Here is a 14,421-nt window from a genome sequence, read left to right on the forward strand (position 1 = left end):
AATGAGGTTATGAATAGTTGTCTGATGAATGTCCTGCCACACTGAATGCTCTTGGGTTTATAAATTATCAAGATACGCTCCTAGCACCTCCACCTTGTGCCAGTCATTGCACTTGTTATCCATTCGGTACAGAATACAATGCAAACTTATGTCTCATCTGTAAATCTCTCCACAGTTCTGCACCACCGCCTATCTCCTCCCTCATCTGTTTATCAGTCTACCCCTCCTCTCCACAGTTCTGCACCACCCTACATTTCCTCTCTCATCTCTATCACCCTACGCGTTCTCTCTGTACTTCAACTGATCTAAGACTGACATCCTCCATAATTTGAACCTCAAATCTCTGCATCCAAGACTTTTCTTGTGCTGTGCCAGGTTTCTGGAATGCTCTACCCAGGCAATCCAACTAATACCTAGCCCACATATTTTTAAGCGTGTGTTAAAAACACATCTCTTTAGATTACCTTAGAACCTCACTTTACTAATCTAACTTTTCTCTGTTCCCGTCTTCTAATTGTCATCTGTGTCCACATCCTCCATGCACCCAATAGCACTTTGTAACTGTACTTTGACTGATACTGTCTGATGACCCGTTCATGCAGCTTATTTTAAATGCCCTATCTAATATATAAAGCTGAATGTGTGTATGTATGTATTTATGTACGGGATTGGCATCTGCACCGTAGCAGCTACAGCCACAAAATTTTGCACACTCACACGTCTGGACCCCGAGAGCATCATAGGCTATGTTGTGAGGTGAAATTTTAACCCCGCGCGTTCTAATTTACCAATCAATTTTGCCCCTATCTACATAATGTGGAAAAAGTGAAACGAAAAGTGTATCCGCACCGTCGCATTTACAATCACAAAATTTTGCTCAGACACCTCATGGGACCCAGGGAGCGTCTTAGACTATGTTTTGACAGGAAAATTTAACCCCGCACTTTACAGTTACTCTCCAAAAAACATGGCTCCATTAAAGTAAATGGAGCCTGGAACTACAGGTTATTAGTAGGAGCTGTGATTGGTTGCTATAGAAACAAAAGACATTCATAGTATAAGAAGCTTATATGTGAAGTAATAAGATGTTGGTGGGGAGACGGATAGAGAGAGACAGACAGAGAGACAGACAGAGAGACAGACAGAGAGACAGACAGAGAGACAGACAGAGAGACAGACGGTGAAAGAGACAGACAGAGACAGACGGTGAAAGAGACAGACAGAGACAGACGGTGAAAGAGAGAGACAGACGGGGAAAGAGACAGAAAGAGACAGACCTGGAAAGAGACAGACCTGGAAAGAGACAGACCTGGAAAGAGACAGACCTGGAAAGAGACAGACCTGGAAAGAGACTGACCTGGAAAGAGACAGATGAGGAAAGAGACAGACAGACATGCAGACAGGGACAGAGACAGGCAGACAGGGAAGAAGGAGACAGCCAGAGAGATAGACAAAGATAGATGGGGAAAGACACAGACCTTGATAGAGACAGACGGGGAAAGAGACAGAGAAATAGAGACAGACAAGGAAAGAGACAGACAGGGAAAGAGACAGACAGAGACAGGCAGACACGGAAAGAGACAGACAGGAAAAGACACAGACAAAGAGACGGGGAGACCGACCGGGGAAAGAAACAGACCTGGGAAAGACACAGACCTAGAAAGAGACAGATGGGGAAAGAAACAGAGAGCTAGAGACAGACAAAAAAAGAGAGACAGGCAGATGGGGAAAGACACAGACAGGGAAAGAGACAGACCTGGAAAGAGACAGACGAAGCACATTACATGGCCAGTTTAGTTAAATCTGTGTGGAATATCTGTGGTGTTGAAATATATGTTGTGAAATGCTTCTATTAGCTTAGTTTTTGCCTTTTAATAATTACATTTCTATTTGTTTTGTGGTTTTTGTGTTTAGAATAAATTTTTGTTAATACATTAGTACCGGGTAGTACAGCTAGTTTATTATAATAATAGTTGGACCATACAAGACAAGCACTTCTTACCTATTGTGTCCCTCTTGTTTCCCTATAAGTTGTAAGCTTGCGAGCAGAGCCCTAACTCTTCTTGTAACTGTTGAACTATGTGTTGCTTTGTATTGTCTTTAATGTTTGTACATGTCCCCGCTTAATTGTAAAGTGCAGCGGAGTATGTTGGCGCTATATATATATATATATATATATATATATATATACATATATATATTATTGTTATTATTATTATTATTATTATTATTATTATCATTATTATTACAATGCTGCTCTCAGATACCCAAATTGCTATTGAAGGAGGTAGGACTATTCTGATCCATAGTATATTTTGGTACCAGTACAATTTTACATAGACTACATCTTCTTGCAAATGTAATCGCTATGCTAATAAAAAAAGAAATTAAATATCTGCCCAGAATGCATTCAATAACACTGAAGTCAGTTGATAGCATGTTTCCACACAAGACATTATTTGTAACATTTTATTGATAAGTTTCTGATTTTTATTACATTTTTTACTTATGACTAAGAGATAGTGCTATATTTAAAGAATGAATTCTATATCTGTCTTAGTACAGTTTATTTTTCAGAGTTTTAATGCAGGCTGCTCCCAGTTGTACAGAATGATCCTTAAATCAAGTTACACATAAATGAACGGTTGTGGTAATAGCTCATCACACTTAAAGAACAGAAATACCGCAATTTGGAAACTGAGTGAAAATCACAGTGTGTTGCCTCCTGAGTACATATAAAGCAGTTTAGAGCTCATTTACAAACCATGTAAAACCAACTTTTGTAAAATAAATTGGAAAAAATATAAAGTCCAAATTTTCTAATCTCATTTACCGCAGTATCTCTCTTCTCACAGTGCTGTCCGCTCTGCTGTGCTGCCCTTCACCCCACACTGGCTGCCTGTGAGATGGAAGTCGACACATTAAGAAGGGACAACTATAGCTGCAAAAGAATTTGCAATGAAATAAAGTTCAGCTCTGCTGTACTGTGTTAGTCTTAATTATAAACAGCTCTGAAGTGAGATCAGGGGAGCAGACTGTCAGTCATTACATGTCTCATTCTTATTACGCTCCCTTTCATTTAAAATAAGATTTTGAGGCAGATTCTCATAGATATTGTGTCTGGCTGATTGATCTTAACTCACACATTAAGAAAAAAATGGATTTCTCTAATGAAGACATTGGATCACAGAGATCAAGGTATCATTTTATTCAACTATCTATGATCTACATGCACATATAGATGGCTTAGGAGGGTTAATCCGACTGACAGATTCCTTTACAAAAATTGCATAACAGAGGCTACCAAACCCCAGCTTTTCCACGGTCTGTTTGCTTGCCATAGCACAATGTACTCTTCTGGAGTACGGCTATGGGCAGTATCTGTGTCAGCACCTGTCTCCTCCTTTGAGAGTTAACCTTATCAGAACAATCTCCGGCAGCAGTTTATCCACAGTATTACTGAGCTTAGCCAATGCAACGGTCACATAGCAATGAGGCTCATCTAACCCACAGCACAAGCTCCTCGTATTCTCGTAAAATAAAAAATTGCTGTAATCCGTGTTGGTCTGTCTTACTATAGAATATATAGTTGGACCTATATATACATATGTATAATTGTGGGGAGGGGGCATTATGAGAACATTGTTCCAAAAAACACACCGCGGCAAAAACTCATCACAAACGTAATGCGTTTTGATGCATTTTTACCGCGTTTTGCCCAAAGCGTTTTTTTTTAAAGTCAAAATCTATTGACTTGAGGGTTCAAAAACGCTGGAGAAACGCAAAAATAATTGACATGCTGCATCTTCAAAAACGCAGCCAAGATGCAGATAAAAAAAGATGCACAGTGTGGACAGCAAAATAGAAATCTCATAGACTTTGCTGGGAGAAGGAAATGCATGCATTTAGGTTCATCTTTGTGACCTCAAAAAAGCACCAAAAATGCAGTAAAAGATGCCTTGTGTGAACATAGCCTTATTCTGAAGACAAGATGCTGCAGGATATTGAATGCTCAGAGGAGGACAAAGGTGATATCTCCTTGCACTTCAATAAGATAAATAGTCGTTCATGGGAACGCTTGTTTCACAATAATCTTGCAGTCAAAGCAGGCTAACGATCACTGGATGTATGAGCAAATCCCTAATTCATCAGGTTAAATGATCTTTTCTGCAGCACAAAATATCATTTTTCTTGGCAGCTCATTATGCTGTTTTAACAGTCTTCTTATTCCAAGTCATGTGGCAAGGCTCCTTAAAGGGTCCATATTGTCGTTTAGGATTGCTCAATCCAATAGATGACACTAGAGTTCCTGTCCTCTTTTTCTTTAATGTGGCTGTTTGTACATTTAATTTCCCAAAAAGCATTGCATGGCCTATAAGTCTCCTTACACCAGTTTGGCATTCTCCACAAAGAGAAACACTACCACTTTAGACATCTTGCCACAAACCTTTCACTTAATTATCTGAGAATCTACTTTGCACTAATGAGGGAAAAATACCCTGAAACATGTGTCTGCAAATAGAGTGTCTGGTTTGGCATCTTATGTCATGTGGCAAGGCTTGTTAAAAGGTCGATTCTAACATTAAGGATTGCTCCATCAAATAGGTGGTACTAGAGTTCCTGTCCACTTCCTCTCTGAAGAGGCTATTTGCACATTTAAATTCTCAGATAAGCAGTTCATGGCCTAAAAGTCTCCTTATGCTGGTTTGGCACTCTCCACAAATAGAAACACTGCCTTTTAGAAAGCCTGTCAGTGGCTTCTCACCTCCAATTCTGCACTGATGAGCAACAAATACCCAGAAACACATGTCTGCAAATTGAGTGTCTGGTTTAGTATCTTATCTTAAATCATGTGACAGGGCTCACAAAGGGGTCGACATTGACTTTTAGGTTTGCTACTTGCACTAAGTGGCACTAGAGTTCAAGTCCTCTTCCTCTATGAAGAAGCCATTTGTATATTTAAATTCCTAGAGGAGCATTGCATGGCTTATAAGTCTCCTTACCTTGCTGGAGCTCTCCAGAAGGAGAAATGTTCATTCCTTATGTACACACACAGAACAACTATTTCTAAAGTTACTTGAAAGTACTTTAAAAATGATGGCTAAAGGCCACTTTACACGCTGCGATCTTGCTAGCGAGATTGCTAGCGAGCGTACCCGCCCCCGTCGTTTGTGCTTCACGGGCAAATCGCTGCCCGTGGTGCAGAATATCGTTAGGCCCCGTCACACATACTTACCTTCCCTGCGACATCACTGTGGCCGGTGAACCACCTCCTTTCTAAGGGGGCGGTTTGTGCGGCGTCACAGCGACGTCACACGGCAGGCGGCCAATAGAAGCGGAGGGGCAAAGAGCAGCTGAAGGAAAGACACGCCTACCTCATTGCTGGAGGACGCAGGTACGGTGTTGTTCCTTGTTCCTGCTGTGTCACATGTAGCGATGTGTGCTGCTGCAGGAACGACGAACAACCTGCGTCCTGCAATAGCAACGATATTTGGGAAATGGATGGCGTGTCAAAGATCAACGATAAGGTAAGTCATTTTGATCGTTAATGGTCGTTCGTGCGTTTCACATGCAACGACGTCGCTAATGAGGCCGGATGTGCGTCACGAATTCTGTGACCCCAACGACATCTTGTTAGCGATGTCGTTGCGTGTAATGCGGCCTTTAGTCAAATATTAACTCTAACACACTTGTGAAGCAAGTGATAGTGGGATGCTGTTAGCAAAAAAGAATATTGTAGGTGTAAAATACAATTCGATTGGAGGAAATATGAGTTTAGTTTTGTTCCCTCTTTCTTAAAGGAAACAGAAAAGTATAAGAAGGAAATGTCTGTTTGTACATAAGTAATAAACAGTAGTTTTAAAATAATATCCTTTCTTTTCCAATAATTCTCAAGATTTTTCAAAAATCTTATGCGGGCGTCACACGAGACGCACATCCGGCATCACTTGATATATCGTAGCGTGTGACAGCTATGAACGAGCAGAAATACTCACCTTCTCGTTCATCGCTGACACGCCGCTCATTTTCTAAAAATCGCACATGTCACTCCGTGTGACACCCCGGGAACAATGAACACAGCTTACCTGCGTCCCACCGGCAATGCTGAAGGAAGGAGGTGGGAGGGATGTTTACGTCCCGCTCATCTCCGCCCCTCCGCTTCTATTGGCCGGCCGCTGTGTGACGTTGCTGTGACGCCAAACATCCCTCCCCCTTCAGGAAGAGGATGTTCGCCGCCCACAGCAACGTCGCTCAGCAGGTAAGTACGTGTGACGGGGGTTTAATGACTTTGTTCGCCACGGGCAACTAATTGCCTGTGACACACAAACGACGGGGGCGGGTACGATCGCTCGTGCGATCGCACGATTGATCGTATCGTGTGACGCCCGCATTAGAGGAGAGAAAGAAAAATAAAGCAAGAAACAAGTAATATACCAATACAAACATACAGTACAATCATATAAGAAAGAGGAGGGAGGGAAGAGTAAAGGGGGAAGTAAGGGAACTGGAAAGAAATAAGTTATACAGTGGGGGAAAAAAGTATTTAGTCAGCCACCAATTGTGCAAGTTCTCCCACTTAAAAAGATGAGAGAGGCCTGTAATTAACATCATAGGTATGTGGCGCCCTGGACAAGCCAGGACGTCACAAGTACTACACCAACACACCCCACACCCCGGTCAGGTAAACCTAAGTCAAACACAAATCCTTGTTGCCTCCCTCCAGGGGTTGATGTCCACACCAGGGGGTGGGCCAGGCGGTTGATCCCGCCCACCGAGGAGTTCACAGTCCTGGAGGCGGGAAAAGGAGTCAGTTTCAGTGAGGAGTCAGTTGAGATTAGTTCAACCAACGCCAGCAACATCAGATATACCTCATGATGGAGCAGTGGACTAATGAGGTGGAAATGCTGGTTGCAACTGCCCCAGTGTATGGGATGGGAGCAGATGTGATGGAGCCGACGGGTAACCCACGTCCCCATGTCCTACCAGGACCGGCCACTGCGGCTGGGGGGCCCGGTCCCGTCTCGGCCCTCGCGTCGTCCCTGTCGTTACTTATGGGGCGCCTCAGCGTTAACCAACCTGACCTGCTGCCCCGTGCAACTACAGAAGGATCTGAAATGCTGGATGCTGGAAGCCTGGAGACTGCGGCAGCTGGCGGCAACCCGCCTGGCACAGGGATGAAGGATAACGACTCTGGCCCTGGCGCCAAGCCCACACCTGAACCCGAGGAGGCGAGTGAGCGTCTCCGCTACGAGGGTGAGCCGGTGGTTTATTACACCCCGAGCACCGGTGGGAACGGATACCGGGCACCCCTTTCACAGCAGGCCTATCACTGCATGTTCGATATGTTGGTGGCGGAGGATGAGGCCGCCTCAGCAGAAGAGTCAGAGTGATGGCAGCGGAGCCCCGCTGCAGGTTGTCCCCGTTCGGACCACAAGTACCGTTTAAAAGTTTGAAAGTTATGAATGAGAATAATAAACCAAAGATGTCACCTGATTAACAAACCTGATTGGAACCGGTCGTTGCCGGCAACTGTTGTCCCCGTGGGGACTGTTTGTAACCAATGCGTAGAAACTGCTATGGACAAGCCCGAGAACTGGCAGGGCAACAACAAACTGAGTGGCATGTAAATAAAAATGTTTTTATGGCTTTACCGTTACCGTCTCCGGAGAGGCTGATTTGGAGGATAGGCCAGGCCCGCCACTACCGCAACCGGTGGCGATCCTCCGGGGGATTTCAGGGGTTCCCCATGGACGTGGGTCCCCTGAAAAGGACAGAACCCGCTCGGGTAACTTGTGCTGGACTGGGGTCAAGGGGTGCTGCCCATTTGCTTAGGGGCAGCATCAGGGCCAGGTTGCTTGGGTGGGAGAGAGCGGAAGCCGTTACCGTTTAGCAACGTTTAAGAATGTGCCTCCCGATGTGGGAAGAGTTAATATACTTGTATTATATGTTACCGTTTATCTCTTTTCAGTTGTAAAAATAAAACCGGTCATGGACGGGCAGCCCGCGGACGGTCTGCATTTTACTAAGGGGGAATGTGGTGCCCTGGACAAGCCAGGACGTCCCATGTACTACACCAACACACCCCACACCCCGGTCAGGTACACCTAAGTCAAATACAAATCCTTGTTGCCTCGCTCCAGGGTCTGATGTCCACACCAGGGGGTGGGCCAGGCGGTTGGTCCCGCCCACCGAGGAGTTCACAGTCCTGGAGGCGGGAAAAGGAGTCAGTTTCAGTGAGGAGTCAGTTGAGATTAGTTTTGGAGTTCAGGAGAAGTGGTAAAAGAGCAGTCTGACAGCGTCCGGGTGTGTGGCCCGGACGGTACAGCAAGGTTGGCAGACGGTGGTGACCCTCTGTAGGAGAGGCCTATTGGAGCTAGCCGTAAGGACCGTGAACGGGCGGTGGCCCGGCGGTACCGGACCGGTACGCAAAGAGAAGCCAGCACCACCCGGCAGGGCTTACGGACCCCGACAAGGCTAGGAGTCGCCGCTGAAATTGTCAAATCCATTAGCGAAGGGAACCTCCGGGGTTTCCCAGCAGCCAAGTCCCGATAGAAGGCAACAGTCCAACCGCTAGAGGGAAACACAGTCACCGCCAAGGCTACAGTTCCCAGGGCCAGAGCCTGCGGGCAAAAGGGGCTCCTTCAACAACCTTCAAAGCTGGGGAGCGGGTTACCGGTGGGAACCCATTGGAACCATCTACACTACACAGGTGCAGGGAAAGGCAGTCACCATCAACCTGCCGGGAGGAGAAACACCGCAGCCGTCTGTGGGACCCGTCCATCCAGCCGTTTGTTTTACCGGAGACTTTGTGTTCATGACTGGCTGAGTGAGTACCACCGTACCGTGCGGCACAGCGCTGCCCCCGCGACCCTGCACCTCATCAGGCCCCGTAACCCGCCTGCCATCCATCCCTATCCCTCACCGGGCCCCGGGACAACTAACCCCCTACCCACGGAGGGGAGAACCAACATCCAGGCTGCTCCCTGTCACCGCTCCCGGGATCCCCGTTCAGAGCAGCGGTGGTGTCACCAACCTCACCACAACCGTGGGTGGCGTCACGGACAAGATCCCTACCCAAAACACCCCTTTCACTCACGGGCGAGGAACGCCGCTCAAGTCCCCGGGATCCGGCCCACCGCTCGAGCCACCACCGAGCAGCAGCAGTAGCCGGACCCGAGCAGTGGGTGAGTGCAGCGTTCCCTCCTCCGCCCGCGACAGGTAGACCACAACTATGAGAGATAAAATGAGAAAACAAATCCAGAAAATCACCTTGTCTGATTTGGCAAGATTTGTTTTGCAAATTATGGTGGAAAACAAGTATATAGTCATCTAAAAACATGCAAGGTTTCAGGCTCTCACAGACCTGTAACTTCTTCTTTAAGAGGTTCCTTTGTCCTCCACTCATTACCTGTAGTAATGGCACCTGTTTGAACTTGTTATTAGTATAAAAGATACTTGTCTACAACCTCAAACATTCATACTCCAAACTCCACTATGGTGAAGACCAAAGAGCCGTCAAAAAACACCAGAAACAAAATTGTAGCCCTGCATCAGGCTGGGAAGACTGAATCTGCAATAGCAGCTTGGTGTGATGAAATCAACTGTGGGAGCAATAATAAGAAAATGGAAGACATACAAGACCACTGACAATTTCTCTTGATCTGGAGCTCCACACAAGCTCTCATCCCATGAGGTCAAAATGATCACAAGAATGGAGAATAGAAATCCCAGAACCACACGGGGGGACCTGCATAGAGCTGGGATGACTGTAACAAAGGATACCATCAGTAACACCCTAAACCCTCAGGGACTCAGATCCTGCAGTGCCAGATGTGTTCCCCTGCTTAAGCCAGTACATGTCCGGGCCCGTCTGAAGTTTGCTAGAGAGCATTTGGATTATCGAGAAGAGTATTGGGAAAATGTCATATGGTCTGATGAAAACAAACTAGAACTGTTTGGTAAAAACACAACTCGTTGTGTTTGCAGGAGACAGAATGTTGAGTTGAATCCAAAGAACACCATAACTTCTGTGAAGCATGGGGGTGGCAACATCATGCTTTGGAGCTGTTTCTCTGCAAAGGGACCAGGATGACTGATCCATGTACCTGAATGAATGGAACCATGTATCGTGAGATTTTGAGTGCAAACCTCCTTCCATCAGCAAGGGCATTGAAGATGAAAAGTGGCTGGGTCTTTCAGCATGATAATGATACCAAGCACACTGCCAGGGCAATGAAGAAGTGGCTTCGTAAGAAGCATATGAAGGTCCTGGAGTGGCCTAGCCAGTCTCCAGATCTCAAGCCCATAGAAAATCTTTGGAGGGAGTTGCAAGTCCGTGTTGCCCAGCGACAGGCCCAAAATATCACTACTCTAGAGGAGATCTGGATGAAGGAATGGGCCAACATACCACCAACAGTGTGTGCCAACCTTATGAAGACTTACAGAAAACGTTTCACCTCTGTCATTGCCAACAAAGGATATATAAAAATATTGAGATGAACTTTTGTTATTGACCAAGCACTTATTTTCCACCATAATTTGCAAAAAAAAAAAAATCTTGCCAAATCAGACAAGGGGATTTTCTGGATTTGTTTTCTCATTTTGTCTCTCATACTTGTGGTCTACCTATAAAGATAACAGGCCTCTCTCATCTTTTTATGTGGAAGAACTTGCACAATTGATGGCTGACTAAATACTTTTTTTCTCCACTGTATATATTGGGGGGACAGAGAATAGGGAAAGGAAATAATATGGAAGATTAACCCTTTTAAAGAAATGGAAGGGTAGTGACAAGTGTAGAACAAACAACTAAAAGTTATACTAAGGCTATGTTCACACTGGGCGTTTTTGCAACATTTTTTAGCTTCGGATTTGCCTTGGTTTTATGCAAATCCATGCTAATAAAATGCTGCTTTTTACAGTCCCTGCAAAGTCTATGAGATTTCTGAAAACACACACACATACACACACACACACACTTTTTCCTGACGGTTTTGCGAAATACCTCCGGTTTTGCTGCGTTATGAAAAGAATGAACATGTCAATTCTTTTCGGCGCTTTTGCTATGGTTTTTCACCCTAGTGACAGGTGGACTCGCACATACCCTGGATCAGCGGGTCTAACCGGGTTAATAAAAAACCTGGTTAGACCCGGAATTGATCCAGGGTATCTGGCCAGCCCTTAAATGGTGGTGGGGATAGGGGGATATGTGCGGTATATTTACCAAATCCCCGACGCAGCTGTACCTCCTGCAGCTCCTCTACTTCCCTACTCATTGCATATTCACTGCTTTCATCTGTGATTGGTTGCAGTCAGACGCGCCACCAGCATCTGACTGCAACCAATCACAGACCTGGTCTGCGGGTCTATACAGAGAATAAATGAGCCGTGTGTTCAGCGGTAACCTCACTCAGGCTATTTACGGTCACATGTATAGCCAGCTGTGACCGGAAATCACCTGAGTGAAGTGACCGTTGATCGTGCCGACCATTCATTCTCTGAAGCTCACAGCGGGAAGTCCAGTTCTATGGCTGTGCGCAGTGATCTTCATATGTAGCAGAGCTGAATCACTGTGGGACCTCGTGTGGATTACGTCGGACCTGCAGGGGTGATTATGGGGTTAATAAAGTGGTGAAAAAGGGACTTTTTGTATTATATTTCAAATAGAGGATTTTTTCGGTGTTTGCATTTATTTCTTGTCACTTATTACAGATTTGTGATGGGGGTATCTTAGACGCCTGCCATTACAAATCTATGGCTTAGTCGCAGCTATGAGCTGCGATTAAAAGAGCCAGGGAAAATGCTTGGACTGTCGCATCTAATGGATGCGACAATACTGGGCGGCTGCAGGCTAATATTTTTAGGCTTGGTCTCTGCAGCCTGAGAATACCAACCCCCAGCTGTGAGCTTTATTTTGGCTGGGTATCAAAATTGAGGCGGAACCGCATGCTGTTTTTGTTTTTTTAATTATTTATTTAAATAATTAAAAAAACAGCATGGGGTCCCTCTTAATTTGATACCCAGCCAAGATAAGTACAGCCTGTGGCTGTAGGATTTATCTGTGCTGGGTATCAAAATATGGAGGGGCCCTACGGCATTTTTTTATGTATTTATTTTATTTTTTACTGTACAATAAATCTGCAGACTCCAGTGTGGAAGGGGGGAATCAGTGAATATGCATGAGGCCAAAGTGCGGCACTGGAAGTAGGAGGGGCCACGGGAGCAGGTACGGATGATCTTAGAATGTATGGGCTCCTTCCAGGTTAGTGGGCGTGACCAGCTGGGTTAGTGGGTGTGACCATCTGGGTTAGTGAGCTTAGCCATGTTTTCTCCTCTCCACTACAATCATGTTTTGCCCCCTCATCCAATGTGATAGGGGCCTGTTGAGGATGTCATACCTGGAAGGAGCCCATACACTCTAGCATCTACCGGAGACTGGTAAGTATAGCGCGCTTGCTTTACATTATTTTTTTTTCTTTCTACCTTTTTTTTTTTTACTACCCGAGTGCTGGATCCAGCCCAATACCGGCCCAGCCCAGCACTCGGGTACTCTTGAACCCTTGCAGGTCTTGACATCACAGATAAAAACGCTGTAAAAACGGCACAAAAACCGCCACAAAAACCGCACCAAAACCGCAGATGACTCCCAGGAGACATCCTGCCCCAAGGTCAGGTTTTGGTCAGGAATAAAAAGCTGCAAAAACATCCTGTGTGAACATAGACTGACCGTGATTAATTCCTTATTAGTATGTTGCTAATGATAAAATGATATCCTTGATCATTTCATGCAAGGGCTAAACTTACATATGAACAAGCCATAACTACAAACAAATTAAAAAAACGTTTGCGCTAGCTAGGATGCATAATTTTCATTAGTGACATAGTATGGAAACTCACAAAGAAGTATTTTGTTTCTAGCAAATAATTGGCATGGATTACATACAATGTCATTCTTTGGCAGTGGCATTTTGAAGTCAATTTAAATGAATTATTGTAAAATGACTGAATTAAAGTAGATTATGCTGTCTCACAATATTCTGATATATCATACTGATTACATAATTTTATGTTTTTATCCGCCCAGCAACATCTGTCAAAAATGATCACATATTTGCACAGCTCAGAGGAAATCTGGATTATCCTAGTTAAAAGAAGCTTATTGCTAGTAATACATTAACATAGAGATCAGCAATACATTTCCAAATAGCCCAGGGAGAATGTTTACTTAGTCAAAATAATCTACTACAAAAACATAGATACATATAAGATCTCATTGATGATAAGCTGGATAGAGAATGATAGAGCATGGGGAGTCTGGGAGCTGTCAGTTATTATTTCCAGGGGAAATGGTGGGAATTTCAAGCTCCGGTCATAGGAGAATTATAATACTAGATTAGCTCAATTTAAATGAAGAAGCAATAATGTATTAGATGGTCATCACAGCATTTCTATCAGTGATACAGAGGTCCATTATAAAATGTGCAAATGGGTCTTGGTAGCTAAAGAGGACCAAAGACCACTTGGCCGCGTACGTGGACAAAAGTATTGTACTTGTCATATGATATATCCTACCTATAGAAAAGAGAGGCGTTCTAAGCACAAACGCGTTTATAAAAAATATACAATCTGTATCAGTTAAATACAAAACTGTTACGAGGTGACAGGGGATAATGGGACAAGGGTTCCTAGACTGACTCTCAGGCTAAGGGTCCCTAGCTGGCCCTACTTCCAGAGGTATGTCTAATGGTGACGATGTATGGGCTGCCTTCCTTACCCTGCTCGAGGCTAGCCTTGACCTAATACCCCCTCTTCCCCACCCCAAGGGAGGATCGGAACAGGAGTGGTGAACTCACAGAAATGGATAAACGAGGGTTAAACCAAAGCTCGATCACACAGCTAGCATACATGGAGATATAAGGCTGGTTTCAGATGTCCGTGTTTTAGGTACGTGTGACATCCGTTTTTAACACGGATATTCAGGGCCAGATTAAGGTTGGTGGGGGCCCCTGGGCAGAAAATCTGGTGGGGGCCCCATAACGTTAATATTTTTAACCATAACAGTAGAGCGCGAACCGTAGCATTTAGATATAAATCCAATGAACATTTATCTTATCCTGTTCTGCCACATTCAGATTTACAGCACTACAATACAGATACAGTCCAGGATCACTCACAGCAGTCACTTATACACAGAAAGTAGAGTTACTCACATATTTTTTATTGATCCGAATGTTAAGGCAGCCAGGGCCAGCTCCAGGTTTTTGTGGCCTCCGGGTGAAAGAGTCTCAGTGGACCCCATCCACACACAGACACGCACATACACATACAGGTATACGTACATATACATATTTGAAGACAAATTCAGAAAAATACATATAAACAGACAAATATATGCACAGTCATATACACTGACATACATGC

General features: G+C 44.7%; 1 protein-coding gene across 6 annotated transcripts in view; it reads right to left on the reverse strand.

Moving 5' to 3' along the window:
• Nucleotides 1-14,421, reverse strand: part of SMYD3 (SET and MYND domain containing 3) — a 1,114,514-nt gene that overhangs the window by 324,035 nt on the left and 776,058 nt on the right. The window lies entirely within an intron of this gene.

This window comes from Anomaloglossus baeobatrachus, chromosome 3 (assembly GCF_048569485.1).
Source record: "Anomaloglossus baeobatrachus isolate aAnoBae1 chromosome 3, aAnoBae1.hap1, whole genome shotgun sequence".
Lineage (NCBI taxonomy): Eukaryota > Metazoa > Chordata > Amphibia > Anura > Aromobatidae > Anomaloglossus > Anomaloglossus baeobatrachus.